This window comes from Aulonocara sp. 'chitande type north' Nkhata Bay, linkage group LG16 (genome assembly GCF_057382095.1).
Source record: "Aulonocara sp. 'chitande type north' Nkhata Bay isolate Kocher_YH1m ecotype deep benthic linkage group LG16, A_spYH_male_GT1.1, whole genome shotgun sequence".
NCBI lineage: Eukaryota > Metazoa > Chordata > Actinopteri > Cichliformes > Cichlidae > Aulonocara > Aulonocara sp. 'chitande type north' Nkhata Bay.
Genome location: NC_141359.1, coordinates 1,857,326 through 1,872,672, shown reverse-complemented (window position 1 = coordinate 1,872,672; position 15,347 = coordinate 1,857,326).

The following is a 15,347-nucleotide window of genomic DNA, read 5'->3' as shown; positions in this document are numbered from 1 at the left end:
TCTGCTTTTATGCCCCATCTTTGTTTACCATTTCCCACCGAGGCTTCTAGACTTCTGATTGGCCAACATTTCTACACGGTTAGGAATATAGCGCCACCTGCTGCTTTGGCATGTTCCTAGCAGCGTTCTCCTTCATTTCTGCATTTATGTGTGGACGGGATTGTTTTTTAAAACAGAAACGGAAAATCTCCGTTTTCAAAAATACCCGTGTATGTGGGGACATAGCCTATGTTTAATCCTCAGTTTCTCCCCCCCTCCTTTGTCTTAATTAACCCACAAGACCTGCACACACGTGACTCTTTTTCTCCCGTGTTCGGTCAGAGGCGGTAAAATGGCTCCTTTGATCTTGCCGACAGCTGACACTGAATCTAAGATGGCGGTTCGTTAAAAACTTTACAGCATAAAGAATGAGGCTGTTTTAACCAACTGATTTGTGAAGAGAACTAACTGCACCTTATGTAACAGACTGACAAACACACCAAATGTAATTAATAAAACAACACAATAACCGTGGTTCACAGTCAAATTTTCATTTCACACTGGGCTCAAAGGAGCGCTAGGCATTAGCATCGGGTTGTTAGCTCATCAAACACTCCTTTTACATACAAAAATGACAAAGTTTCACTAAGAAAAAGCAACCACTGTGTTACTCTAATATGAGTTATACCTCGGTTGGCTTTATAAATCACTAAAAGAACTCGTTAAATCGCACAAACAGACTATAAACATTTAGGAGAGAAGAGGAGAAGCAGAGCAGCAGCACTCACCCAGAGCGGACCCAGCGAAGTGTGCAGAAAGGCGGATGTCCGGCAGTCAGGTAAAAGATGAGGCGTTCACGGGTAGTAGGAAATTCCAGTATTACACACAATGGGCATTGTAAACATCAAAAATGTAGGTGATTTTAAATATTCTATACAATATTTATTTGCTACAGAAAAAACTCGCAGAACTTTAAATCTATAACTTGAATAAATATTATTAGAAGGCTCTACTCCTGAACACCAACACCAAAGAGCTGAGTTCACCAGACCTGAAAAAAAAAAACAACAACAACCAGTCCAGGACAGTCAGTCTGCAAAGATGTTTTAAAGACAAATATATATATATAAACATTATCCATTAAGGATTCCCCTCAAAACAAATGACTATAATTTCCTAACCGTAAGGGCTAGAACGGTCACTGCACCGTTTTGTTCAGAAGAGATGGGGGAATCTTCAAGTGTTGACAATTTATCATTAAAATGTGAATTTTTAGAGATATATGACATGGATGACTTGTTGACTTAGAAGCCACGAATTCCCCAATATGCAAATAGTATGATTAAGCATAAATACTACATTTAGTAGAAATACTATGTTTTAGCACAAATAGTATAAAAAGCAGAAATACTGTAATTTAGCAGAAATACTATATTAGGCACAAATTCTATGAAAAGCAGAAATAGTATGATTTAGCAGAATAGTAATATATAGAAATAGTATGATTAAGCATAAATACTACATTTAGTAGAAATACTATGTTTTAGCACAAATCCTATAAAAAGCAGAAATACTATAATTTAGCAGAAATACTATATTAAAATTAAAAATGCAAAAGACAATAAATGTCCCTAAGGACCTCTGAAGGTTAAACACAAATCCTATAAAAAGCAGAAATACTATATTAGGTACAAACAGTATAAAAAGCAGAAATACTATAATTTAGCAGAAATACTATGTTAGGCACAAATAGTATAAAAAGCAGAAATACAATTATATAGCAGAAATGCTGTATTTAGAAAGAAAAATATAACATAGTAGAAATAGTATGATTTGGCAGAAATACTATATTTAGCACATATACTGTAACATGACAGAAATTCCTCCAATTAGTAGTAATACTTTAACATAACACAAATGTTATGATTTGGCACAAAAATCATGATTTGGCAAAAATACTATGATTTAGCAGAAATACTATGATTGAGCAGAAGTACTAAGATGTAGTAAAAGTACTTTGATTGAACAGAAATACAATTATGGAGGAGTAATACTTTAAAATGGGAGAAATATTGATACACACACACACATACACAGAGCCTAAAGGGAAGAGTATTTGTGCCATGGAGTGTTAACAAGAATGTGAGGTCCATATTATCAAAAGCTGGTAAAATCATAAAAGTTTGCAGAATTGTAATAAATGATGAATATGAATTACTGGTCTGTGACAGTGTATTAATTTGTAGGGAAAAAAAACATGTTGACCAAGGTGGAATCGAACCCACGATCTTTGGCTTGCAGAGCCGTGTCATTACCAACTGCGCCACTGGGAAAGAGAGCAGCCGCTTTGGAAAAACAGGCTGATGAGGAGTCAGAATTAGATCACGGTGAGAGGCGAAAAACACCGTTTTTTGGAGTTACAAAACGTTGTGTAACTCAAAAACTAGGTGGACTAGAAGCATAATTCTTCTATTGGCTGAATCAGCGGACTTTGGTGTACTTTGACTGCGATTTTCATTGCTCTCTGTACATCTGTCGCTGAGATATGACGAGAGAGGAAACGGGAGACCTCAGATATGATTGGCTGGCTGGGAAGCCGTGCAGGCTGTGATCTGTATACTTGAATGTCTGAGTCCTCACAGAGGATTGGCTGCCTGGGGACCTGGCAGAAATATATAGAAATAGTATGATTAAGCATAAATTCTATAAAAAGCAGAAATAGTATATTAAGCACAAATCCTATAAAAAGCAGAAATAGTATATTAAGCACAAATCCTATAAAAAGCAGAACTAGTATATTAAGCAGAAATCTTATGAAATAGCAGAAATTGTATGATTTAGCACAATAGTAATAAGTTAAACAGAAAAATTGGAAAAGCAAAATGGACAGCTGAAAAAATGCTGAACATGCTGAGGGTCCCTCAAATATACTTGTTAAATGAAAAAAATCGGCAAAAAAAATATAACAGCCACACAATCACAAATATGGACACATAAGGAAACACACATGCACAGAGAGACACACACACAAGATCCAATTCAGTCAACCAGTCTAAATATATTGATTTTGAATCTTACAATGAGATCATCCCATTAAAAGGCTTTCTCTCTCTCTCTCTCTCTCCCTCTCTCTCTCTCTCTCTCTCTCTCTCTGTCACACACACACACACACACACACACACACACACACACACACACACACACACACACAGGGAGAGAGAAGTAAGTTTCTAGGTCAGCCTGGGAGCTGCTGAATTTGAATCCACCAATCAGAGAGCCTGTGCACCTTTCCCCACCAAAACAGGTGCATCTTTTTACACACGCAGCACAGAGAGGCACAGGATTATTGCAGCCTATTTCTCATAGTGACGACTCCCCTCAAACAAATGACCATAATTTCCTAACTGTAGGGGCTAGAACGGTCATTCTTACACCGTTTTGTTCAGAAGTGATTGGGGAATCTTCAAGTGTTGACAATTTATCATTAAAATATGAATTTTTAGAGATATATGACATGGATGACTTATTGACTTAGAAGCCACGAATTCCCCAATATGCAAATTTGAATGGCTGAGGCCACATATATGATTGGCTGGCTGGGAAGCCGTGCAGGCCCTGATTTGTGGATTTGAATTCCTCAGCTGTCAGATATGATTGGCTGGCTTAGAAGCCACGAAGGCCCCAATATGCAAATTTGAATGCCTCAGGACACTTATATGATTGGCTGGGAAGCCGTGCAGGCCCTGATTTGAAAATTTGAATTTCTCAGTCCTCACAGAGGATTGGCTGCCTGGGGACCTGGCAGAAATATATAGAAATACTATGATTAAGCATAAATACTACATTTAGTAGAAATACTTTGTTTTAGCACAAATACTATAAAAAGCAGAAATACTATAATTTAGCAGAAATACTATAGTAAGCACAAATCCTATAAAAAGCAAAAATAGTATGATTAAGCATAAATACTACATTTAGTAGAAATACTGTATTTTAGCACAAATCCTATAAAAAGCAGAAATACTGTATTTGGCAGAAATACTGTATTTGGCACAAATCTTATAAAATAGCAGAAATAGTATGATTTAGCACAATAGTAATAACTTAAACAGAAAAATTGGAAAAGCAAAATGGACAGCTGAAAAAATGATGAACATGCTGAGGGTCCCTCAAATATACTTGTTAAATGAAAAAAATCAGCAAAAAATTATATAACAGCCACACAATCACAAATATGTACACATAAGGAAACACACATGCACAGAGAGACACACACACAAGATCCAATTCAGTCAACCAGTCTAAATATATTGAATTTGAATGTTAGAATGAGATCATGCCATAAAAAGGCTTTCTCTCTCTCTCTCTCTCTCTCTCTCTCTCTCTCCCTCTCTCTCTGTCACACACACACACACACACACACACACACACACACTCTCACATACACACCGGGAGAGAGAAGTAAGTTTCTAGGTCAGCCTGGGAGCTGCTGAATTTGATTCCACCAATCAGAGAGCCTGTGCACTTTTTCCCTCCAAAACAGGTGCTTCTGTTTACACACGCAGCACAGAGAGAGACAGGATTATTGCAGTCTATTTCTCATAGTGAGGACTCCCCTCAAACAAATGACCATAATTTCCTAACCGTAGGGCTAGAACGGTCATTCTTACACCGTTTTGTTCAGAAGTGATTGGGGAATCTTCAAGTGTTGACAATTTATCATTAAAATATGAATTTTTAGAGATATATGACATGGATGACTTGTTGACTTAGAAGCCACGAATTCCCCAATATGCAAATTTGAATGCCTGAGGCCACATATATGATTGGCTAGCTGGGAAGCTGTGCAGGCCCTGATTTGTGGATTTGAATTCCTCAGCCCTCAGATATGATTGGCTGGCTTAGAAGCCACGAAGGCCCCAATATGCAAATTTGAATGCCTCAGGACACATATATGATTGGCTGGGAAGCCGTGCAGGCCCTGATTTGAAAATTTGAATGTCTCAGTCCTCACAGAGGATTGGCTGCCTGGGGACCTGGCAGAAATATATAGAAATAGTATGATTAAGCATAAATACTACATTTAGTAGAAATACTATGTTTTAGCACAAATCCTATAAAAAGCAGAAATACTGTATTAGGCACAAATACTATAAAAAGCAGAAATAGTATGATTAAGCATAAATACTACATTTAGTAGAAATACTATGTTTTAGCACAAATAGTATAAAAAGCAGAAATACTATAATTTAGCAGAAATAGTATAAAAAGCAGAAATATTATAATTTAGCACAAATAGTATAAAAAGCAGAAATACTACATTTAGTAGAAATACTATGTTTTAGCACAAATAGTATAATAAAGCAGAAATACTATAATTTAGCAGAAATACTGTATTTAGCACAAGTACCAAAAAGTACCAGAAATACTATGATTTAGCAGAATAGCAATAACTTACAAAATTACAAATATGGAGGCATATTGAAACAGAAATGCAGAGAGGGACACACAAACACAGGCTCTAATCCAGTCAATCAGTCTAACTATATTCAATTTAAATCCTACAATGACATGCTGCCAAATAAGGGTAGGGTTCTCTCTCTCCCACTAAACACACACACACACACACACACACACACACACACACACACACACACACACACACACAGACAGACACAGAGGGAGAGAGCTGCCGAATTTAAATCCACCAATCAGAGTGGCTGTTTACGTTTTCCCGCCAAAAAAGGTGCATCTTTTTACACACGCAGCAGAGAGAGGCACAGGATTATTGCAGTCTATTTCTCATAGTGAGGACTCCCCTCAAACAAATGACCATAATTTCCTAACCGTAGGGGCTAGAACGGTCATTCTTACACCGTTTTGTTCAGAAGACATGGGGGAATCTTCCAGTGTTTACAATTTATCATTAAAATATGAATTATTAAAGATATTTGACTTCTAATGCACCATAACTGAGTAGAGCGAAGCAAAAACTGCCTTGACTTGCCCTCAAACAACGCTTTGTAACTTGAAATCTATTTGGAGTATCGATATCATTCTTTCACCGTAAGAGACAGCAGGCTTTGGTGAACAATCATGGAAATTTTCAGGTCTCTGTGGAAATCCAACAAAAAGTTATGACGAGAGAAAAAAGTGGTTCATTTCCAGACTTTGAAATCTGAAGAAATCTGAGCGAAGGACAAATTTCCTACCCTCAAACAAGTCCAACTCATTTCAGAACGGTAATAGTTGAGAAAGAAATTCTTGAATTGTGAGCGTCAGGAGTGTCTGAAGATATGCCGGGACAAGCCTCATGTCTTAACTTTGCTTCGTTAAGGAGATATGACGATTCGAATATGCCTCTCATTACAGAAATGCAGCGGTGATTTTGAACAAACTCTCCATTGACTTTATATGGAGAGTTTTCTGACCTTGTGTTAGTCTGAGGAGATTTGCGAAAGTTCTATGAATACCACAACAATGATAGTGACATTTTCTGAAAGCCAGAAAAAATACCTACGTTTTGATGTATAATTTGTGGAAGTTGAGTGAATATTGAGCAAGTAGCAAACAGTTGTTCGGACATGAAGAGAAGACTGCAAAAGCTTCAGTGGCACACTGGAAGCCAAGAGCATAGCAACCATAACAACGCATGTATTTTGTGAAAAATCACAATTTTGCAACTCAAAACTTTAAGAGGCATAAAAGTAAAACAGTAAAAGATTTGAAAAAGCTGAATCATACCTGAATAGCCCAATAATTTGTGAACATTTTAAAATTTGAATGGTTGTTCTAGGTGAAAGTATGAGGAAGTAGTTAAGTTTCAAAAACAAGCAAATTTTAGCAGAATTGCTGAAGTTTCCCATTCATTTCAATGGGACAAATTAAAGGAAAAAAGTGGAATATTTTAAAAAGTATAATAGTTAAAAATAGCAAAAGTCATAGCCGGAAAGAGCAAAAATAGCTGAATAGTTTAAAATTTGAACGGTGAAAATCGGCTGAAAATTGTGGAAGTAGTTTAACGGCGAAAAGTGTACGGAAGTCCTAAGAATAATAATAATAATAACTAGAAAAAATTGCATTTCCTGCGAAAATGCAGTGTGGATGCCTTAACGGCTGAAGATATCTGCTGAAAAAAGCTGAAAAAGTTGAAACAAAAAAAAACAAAAAAAAGATGCCCTGAGCAGGATTCGAACCTGGCCCTCCTGGTTAAAGGGCAGCTATTCAGCTCACTGAGCCAAACACTTTCTCACAAAGAAAAGGTGGAGAGATTGACAATTGTGCTAGCAGAATTTGGGCAAAAAAAAGGGGGTGAAAATTCTGCTGAAAAGAGTTCAATCAGCAGAATTTCTGCTGAAAAGAGGTGACTGAGCAGAATTCTGCTGAAAAGAGGTTTTTGCTGAAAAAGAGCTGAAAAAGTTTGGATTTGTGCTGAAAAGGGGTTAAAAAAACTGAAAATTTTGCTGAAAAGGGGTGAAAAAAATGAAATTTGTGTTGAAAAGAGTTTAAAAAAAGTTTAACTGTTAAGTGAAAGAAATGTTGCCATAAGCTGGATTTGAACCCAGGCCTCCCAGTCTGAGAACGGATGCTTATCTCACTGAGGTAAAACACAGCTCAGCCCATCATGCAAAATCAGTGACCACATTGATAATGTGTTCCATTCATTTCAATGGTCAAAAGTCATAACACACATCAGCAGAAATAGCAGAATTTTTTAAAGTTTAAACATAGCATTTCTGCTAAAACTTAGTATTTATGCTAAATAATATTTTTTTCCTGCCAAATCATAGCATTTGTGCTGGAACACAGAAAGTTCCACCAAATCATACAATTTGTACTAAAACATTATTTATGATTTAGCAGAAACATTGGGACTTGGTAGAAATACTATGATTTACATGAAATACTTTGACTTAGCAGAAGTACTACAATCTAGGAAAAAAGTACTAAAGCATAGCAGAAATTCTATCATTGAGCAGAATTACTAGGATTTAGAAGAAATACTAAGATTTGGCACAAACACTGATGTGGCTCAAGAACCTTTATTGTGCAGTTATACTATGATTTGGAAGAAATACTATACTTTGGCACAAATACTATGATTTGGAAGAAATACTATGTTTTAGCACAAATACTATGATTTGGCTCAAATACTATAACTATCCTCGGTCAGAAGGAGAGGCTGACATCCAGGGATTAGATTACCACAGGTGGAGTTTATTGCGGTCAGATGGATGGTACAGGGAGGTATGGCATACAGTAGGAGGATGTGGAGAGGTGATATGGTGTGGTTTCTATGATTAAGAACAGGGTATGCATTACAACATGCATACAGATTAAAGATTAAGAAAACTGGTAACAAATTCCTCCACGACAAATCAGTCTGATGCCACTTTTTACAGGGTTCCCGTTTACTAAGGCACTACCCAAAAGGCGCCACAAGAGGGCACTCCAACACAAGAGATGACCTATTTACACTGATGCACTTAGTAAACAGCCCCTACTTAGCCACTACATAATACAGTGATATTACAGTATACAAATTCACACAAATACTATGATTTGGCAGAAATACTATGACTGAGTAGTAATACTATAACATAACAGATTTCCTAAAAAAAACTATTAAATTGCAGTAATTCTATGACTTGGCAGAGATACTACGTTTTAGCACAAATACTATAACAACGCAGAAATACTATGACTTAGTAGTAATACTATAACATAACAGTTCAATGTTCTTGCACAAATACCACAATATGGCAGAAATACTATGTTTTAGCAAAAATACTGTGATTTGGTGTAAATACTACGATTTGGCACACATACTATATTCCGCAGATACACTATAACATAACAGATATTCTACGACTTAGTAGTAATACTATAACATAACAGAATTATTAATTGGGCACAAATACCACGATTTGGCAAAAATACTATGATTGGGTACAAATACTATGATTTGGCAATAATACTGCATTTTAACACAACTACTGAGATTTGATTGAAATACTATGATTTAGAAGAAATACTATTACTCAATACAAATACGATGCTTTGGGACAAATACTATGTTTTGGTTCCAATACTATGATGTTCAACAAATACTATGATTTGGCACAAGTACTATGATTTAGTACAAATACTATGATTTGGCAGAAATACTATGCCTTAGTAGTAATACTATAACATAAGAGATATACTATGGTTTTGCAGACATACTATGTTTTTGCACAAATACCATGATTTGGCACAAATGCTATGATTTAGCAGAAATACTATGATTGGGTACAAATATTATGATTTGGCAATAATACTGCGTTTTAACAACAACTACTGAGATTTGATTGAAATACTATGATTTAGAAGAAATACTATGACTCCATACAAATACGATGCTTTGGCACAAATACTATGATTTGGCAGAAATACTATGACTTAGTAGTAATACTATAACATAACAGATTTCCTAAAAAAAAACTATGAAATTGCAGTAATTCTATGACTTGGCAGAGATACTACGTTTTAGTACAAATACTATAACAATGCAGAAATACTATGACTTAGTAGTAATACTATAACATAACAGTTCAATGTTCTTGCACAAATACCACAATATGGCAGAAATACTATGTTTTACCACAAATACTGTGATTTGGTATAAATACTGCGATTTGGCACACACACTATGATTTGGCAGAAATACTATGCCTTAGTAGTAATACTATAACATAACAGATATACTATGGTTTTGCAGACATACTATGTTTTTGCACAAATACCATGATTTGGCACAAATGCTATGATTTAGCAGAAATACTATGATTGGGTATAAATACTATGATTTGGCACAAGTACTATGATTTAGTACAAATACTATGATTGGGCAGAAGTACCATGTTTCAGTACAAATACTATGATTTGGCAGGAATACTCTGGTTTAGCAGAAATACTGTAATTTGGCATAAATACTATAATTTGGGATAAATACTATGATTTGGCACATATAATATATTCAGCACATATATTATAAAATAACAGAAATGTTTGGCCCCAAAACCATGATTTTGCACAAATACCATGATTTTGCAAAAATACTATGAATTGGCAGAAATACTATGATTTAGCAGAAGTACTAAGATGTAGTAGAAGTACTTTGCTTTAGCAGAAATACTATGATTGAGGAGTAATACCTAAACATAGGAGAAATATTGATACACAGACACACATACACAGACAGTAAAGGGAACAGGAGCTGTGGAGAGTCTGGGCTTGGTATATGTAGGTCAGTTAAATTAGCTGCACCTGCTGTAGTCAGCCCTTACACACACAGACACAGAGAGAGGTGTGAGTTTTCTTCAGTGTATTTCTGACATTCAGGATTCCCCTCGAACAAATGGCCATAATTTCCTAACCGTAGAGGCTAGAACGGTCATTCAGGCATCGTTTTATTCAGAAGAGATGGGGGAATCTTCAGGTCTTCATAATTCAGAGATAAAACATACATTATTAAAGATATATGACTTGTAATACACTGTAACTGAGTAGAGGCGAAGCAAAAACTGCCTTGACTTGCGCTCAAACAACCTTTGGTAACTCTAAATCTATATGGAGCATCAAAATCATTCTTTCACCGTAAGAAACAGCAGGCTTTGGTGAACAGTCATGGAAATTTTCAGGGCTCTGTGGAAATCCATCAAAAAGATATGACGAGAGAAAAAAGTGGTTCATTTCCAGAGATTGAAATCTGATGAAATCTGAGCGAGGGACAAATTTCCTACCCTCAAACAAGTCCAACTCATTTCAGAACGGTAATAGGTGAGAAAGAAATTCTTGAATTGTGAGCGTCAGGAGTGTCTGAACATATACGGGGACAAGCCTCATGTCTTAACTTCGCTTCGTTAAGGAGATATGACAATTTGAAAATGCCTCTCATTAGAGAAATCCAGCGGTGATTTTGAACAAACTCTCCATTGAGTTTATATGGAGAGTTTTCTGACTTTGTGTTACTCTGAGGAGATTTGCAAAATATCTATGAGTCCCACAACAATGATAGTGACATTTTCTGAAAGCCAGCAAAAATACCTACGTTTTGATGTATAATTTGTGGGGCTTGAGTGGAAATTGAGCGAGTAGCAAGAAGTTGTTTGGACATGAAGAGAAAATTCAAACAGTTTCACTGTCCCCTCTGAGTTAATTGCATAGCAACCATAGCAACGCATGTATTTTCTGAAAAATCACAATTTTGCAACTGAAAACTCAAAGAGGGATAAGATTAAAACGGTAGAAGATCTGAAAAAGCTGAATCATACAGGAATAGCCAAATCATTTGAGAACATTTTAAAGTTTGAATGGAGTTTCTAGGTGAAAGTATGAGGCAGTAGTTAAGTTTCAAAGACAAGAAAGTTTTAGCAGAATTGTGGAAGTTTCCCATTCATTTCAATGGGACAAATTAAAGGAAAAAAGTGTAATATTTTAAAAAGTATAATAGTAATAAACACCAAAAGTCATAGCCGGCATTAGCAGAAAGAGCAGAACAGTTTAGAGTTTGAACGGTGAAAATAGCACAAAAATTGTGGAAGTAGATCCACGGCAAAAAGTGTACGGAAACACCCGGAATAATAATAAAGAAGAAAGAGAAACAGGATCTCAATAGTGTGGATGCCTATTAAGGCATCCACACAATAACTAGAAAAATTTGCATTTCCTGCGAAAATGCAGTGTGGATGCTTTAAAGCTGAAGCTGTATGCAAAACCTAGCTGAAAAAGCTGAAAAGTTGCAGAAATTGTAAAAACTTTGCAGAAGCAAAAGAACTTTGCTAAAATGTAATAACTTTGCAGAACTGCAATATCTTAGAGGAAACATAATACCTGGCAGAAATACAATAGCATAGCAGAACTTAGCAGAAATATTGTAACTTGCCAGAAACATGATAACTTCTCAAAAATACAAGAATTTAGGAGAAATAGTATAAGATAACAGAAAGAATATATATTTAGCCAAAAATACTTAAACATTACGGAAACACTATGATTTAGAAAAATAGTACAACATAGCAGAAATACTGTGATTTACCAGAGACACTGTGATGAACTATGAATATTGTAATTTTAAATCAATACTATGTTTCAGCACAAATACTCTAGTTTAGCAAAAATATTACAACATAGCAGAAATACAATTATATAGCAGAAATGCTATATTTAGAAAGAAAAATATAATATAGTAGAAATACTATGATTTAGCAGAAATACTACAATATAGCATAATAACAATGATTTAGAACAAATACTATTGAGCAGAACAGTAATAACTTAAGTGAAAATACTGGAAAAGTAAAATGACAAGAAATAAAAAAAAAAAAAGAAAAAAAAGAAATTCAGAAATGTAAAGAGAGAGACACACACACAGGGTCTATGCCAGTCAGCCATTCTGAATATATTATATTTTTATCAAACTATGAGATGCTGCCCTAAAGAGGGTCTTTCTCTCTCTCTCTCTCACTCACTCACTCACTCACTCACACACACACACACACACACACACACACACACACACACACACACAGGGAGAGAGAAGCAAGTTTCTAGGTCAGTCAAGCAGCCTCGGAGCTGCTGAATTTGAATCCACCAATTAGAGAGGCTGTGTACTTTTCCCCGCCAAAACAGGTGTACACACGCAGCACAGAGAAACAGGATTTTTGTAGTCTATTTCTCATAGTGAGGATTCCCCTCAAACAAATGGCCATAATTACCTAACTGTTGGGGTTAGAGCGGTCGTTCTTAGATCGTTTTGTTCAGAAGAGATGGGGAAATCGTCAAGTGTTGACAATTTATCATTAAAATATGAATTTTTAGAGATATATGACATGGATGACGGGTTGGTTTAGAAGCCACGAAGACCCCAATATGCAAATCTGAATGCCTCAGCCCACATATATGATTGGCTGGCTGGGAAGCCGTGCAGGCCCTGATTTGTAAATTTGAATGTCTCATCCCTAAGATATGATTGGCTGGCTGGGAAGCCGTGCACGCCCTGATATGTAAATTTGAATGTCTCAGGCCTCACAGAGGATTGGCTGCCTGGGGACCTGGCAGTAATATATAGAAATAGTATGATTAAGCATAAATACTACATTTATTAGAAATACTATGTTTTAGCACAAATACAATAAAAAGCAGAAATACTATATTAAGCAATATAAATATCCTATAAAAATCCTATAAAAAGCAAAAATACTATACTATGATTTGGTAGAAAAACTATAATTATTCAGAAATACTATATTTGGCAGAAATACTATATTTAGCACAAATCTTATAAAATAGCAGAAATAGTATGATTTAGCACAACAGTAATAACTTAAACAGAAAAATTGGAAAAGCAAAATGGACAGCTGAAAAAATGCTGAACATGCTGAGGGTCCCTCAAATATACTTGTTAAATGAAAAAAATCAGCAAAAAAAAATATAACAGCCACACAATCACAAATATGTACACATAAGGAAACACACATGCACAGAGACACACACACACAAGATCCAATTCAGTCAACCAGTCTACATATATTGAATTTAAATCTTACAATGAGATCATCCCATTAAAAGGCTTTCTCTCTCTCTCTCTCTGTCACACACACACACACACACACACACACACACACACACACACACACACACACACACACACACACACAGGGAGAGAGAAGTGAGTTTCTAGGTCAGCCTGGGAGCTGCTGAATTTGAATCCACCAATTAGAGAGGCTGTGTACTTTTTCCCGCCAAAACAGGTGCATGCAGCACAGAGAGACAGGATTTTTGCAGTCTATTTCTCATAGTGAGGACTCCCCTCAAACAAATGACTATAATTTCCTAACCGTAGGGGCTAGAGCGGTCATTCTTACACCGTTTTGTTCAGAAGAGATGGGGGAATCTTCCAGTGTTGACAATTTATCATTGAAATATGAATTATTAAAGATATTTGACTTCTAATGCACCATAACTGAGTAGAGCGAAGCAAAAACTGCCTTGACTTGCCCTCAAAAAACGCTTTGTAACTCTAAATCTATTTGGAGTATCGATATCATTCTTTCACCGTAAGAGACAGCAGGCTTTGGTGAACAGTCATGAAAATTTTCAGGTCGCTGTGGAAATCCAACAAAAAGTTATGATGAAAGAAAAAAGTGGTTCATTTCCAGAGTTTGAAATCTGAGCGAAGGACGAATTTCCTACTCTCAAACAAGTCCAACTCATTTCAGAACGGTAATAGGTGAGAAAGAAATTCTTGAATTGTGAGCGTCAGGAGTGTCTGAAGATATACGGGGACAAGCCTCATGTTTTAACTTCGCTTCGTTAAGGAGATATGACGATTCGAAAATGCCTCTCATTACAGAAATGCAGCGGTGATTTTGAACAAACTCCATTGACTTTATATGGAGAGTTTTCCGACTTTGTGTTGGTCTGAGGAGATTTGCCAAAATTCTATAAATCCCACAACAATGATAGTGACATTTTCTGAAAGCCAGCAAAAATACCTACTTTTTGATGTATAATTTGTGGAAGTTGAGTGAAAATTGAGCAAGTAGCAAACAGTTGTTCGGACATGAAGAGAAGACTGCAAAACCTTCAGTGGCACACTGGAAGCCAAGAGCATAGCAACCCTAACAACGCATGTATTTTGTGAAAAATCACAATTTTGCAACTCAAGACTTTAAGAGGCATAAAAGTAAAATGGTAAAAGATTTGAAAAAGCTGATTTATACCTGAATAGCCCAATAATTTGAGAACATTTTAAAGTTTGAATGGTTGTTCTAGGTGAAAATATGAGGAAGTAGTTATATTTCAAAAACAAGAAAATTTTACCAGAATTGCGGAAGTTTCCCATTCATTTCAAATTAAAGGAAAAAAGCTTAATATTTTAAAAAGTATAATAGTGAAAAATACCAAAAGACATAGCCGTCATTAGCAGAAATAGCAGAATAGTTTAAAATTTGAACGGTGAAAATAGCACAAAAATTGTGGAAGTAGATCCACGGCGAAAAGTGTACGGAAACATCAAGAAGGAACTCAATAGTGTGGATGCTTAAAGCATCCACACAATAATAAAGAATAAAGAGAAACAGGAACTCAATAGTGTGGATGCTTAAAGCATCCACACAATAATAATAAAGAAGAAAGAGAAACAGGAACTCAATAGTGTGGATGCTTAAAGCATCCACACAATAATAATAATAAAGAATAAAGAGAAACAGGAACTCTATAGTGTGGATGCTTAAAGCATCCACACAACTAGAAAAATTTGCATTTCCTGCGAAAATGCAGTGTGGATGCTTAAAGCTGAAGCTGTATGCAAAAAGTAGCTGAAA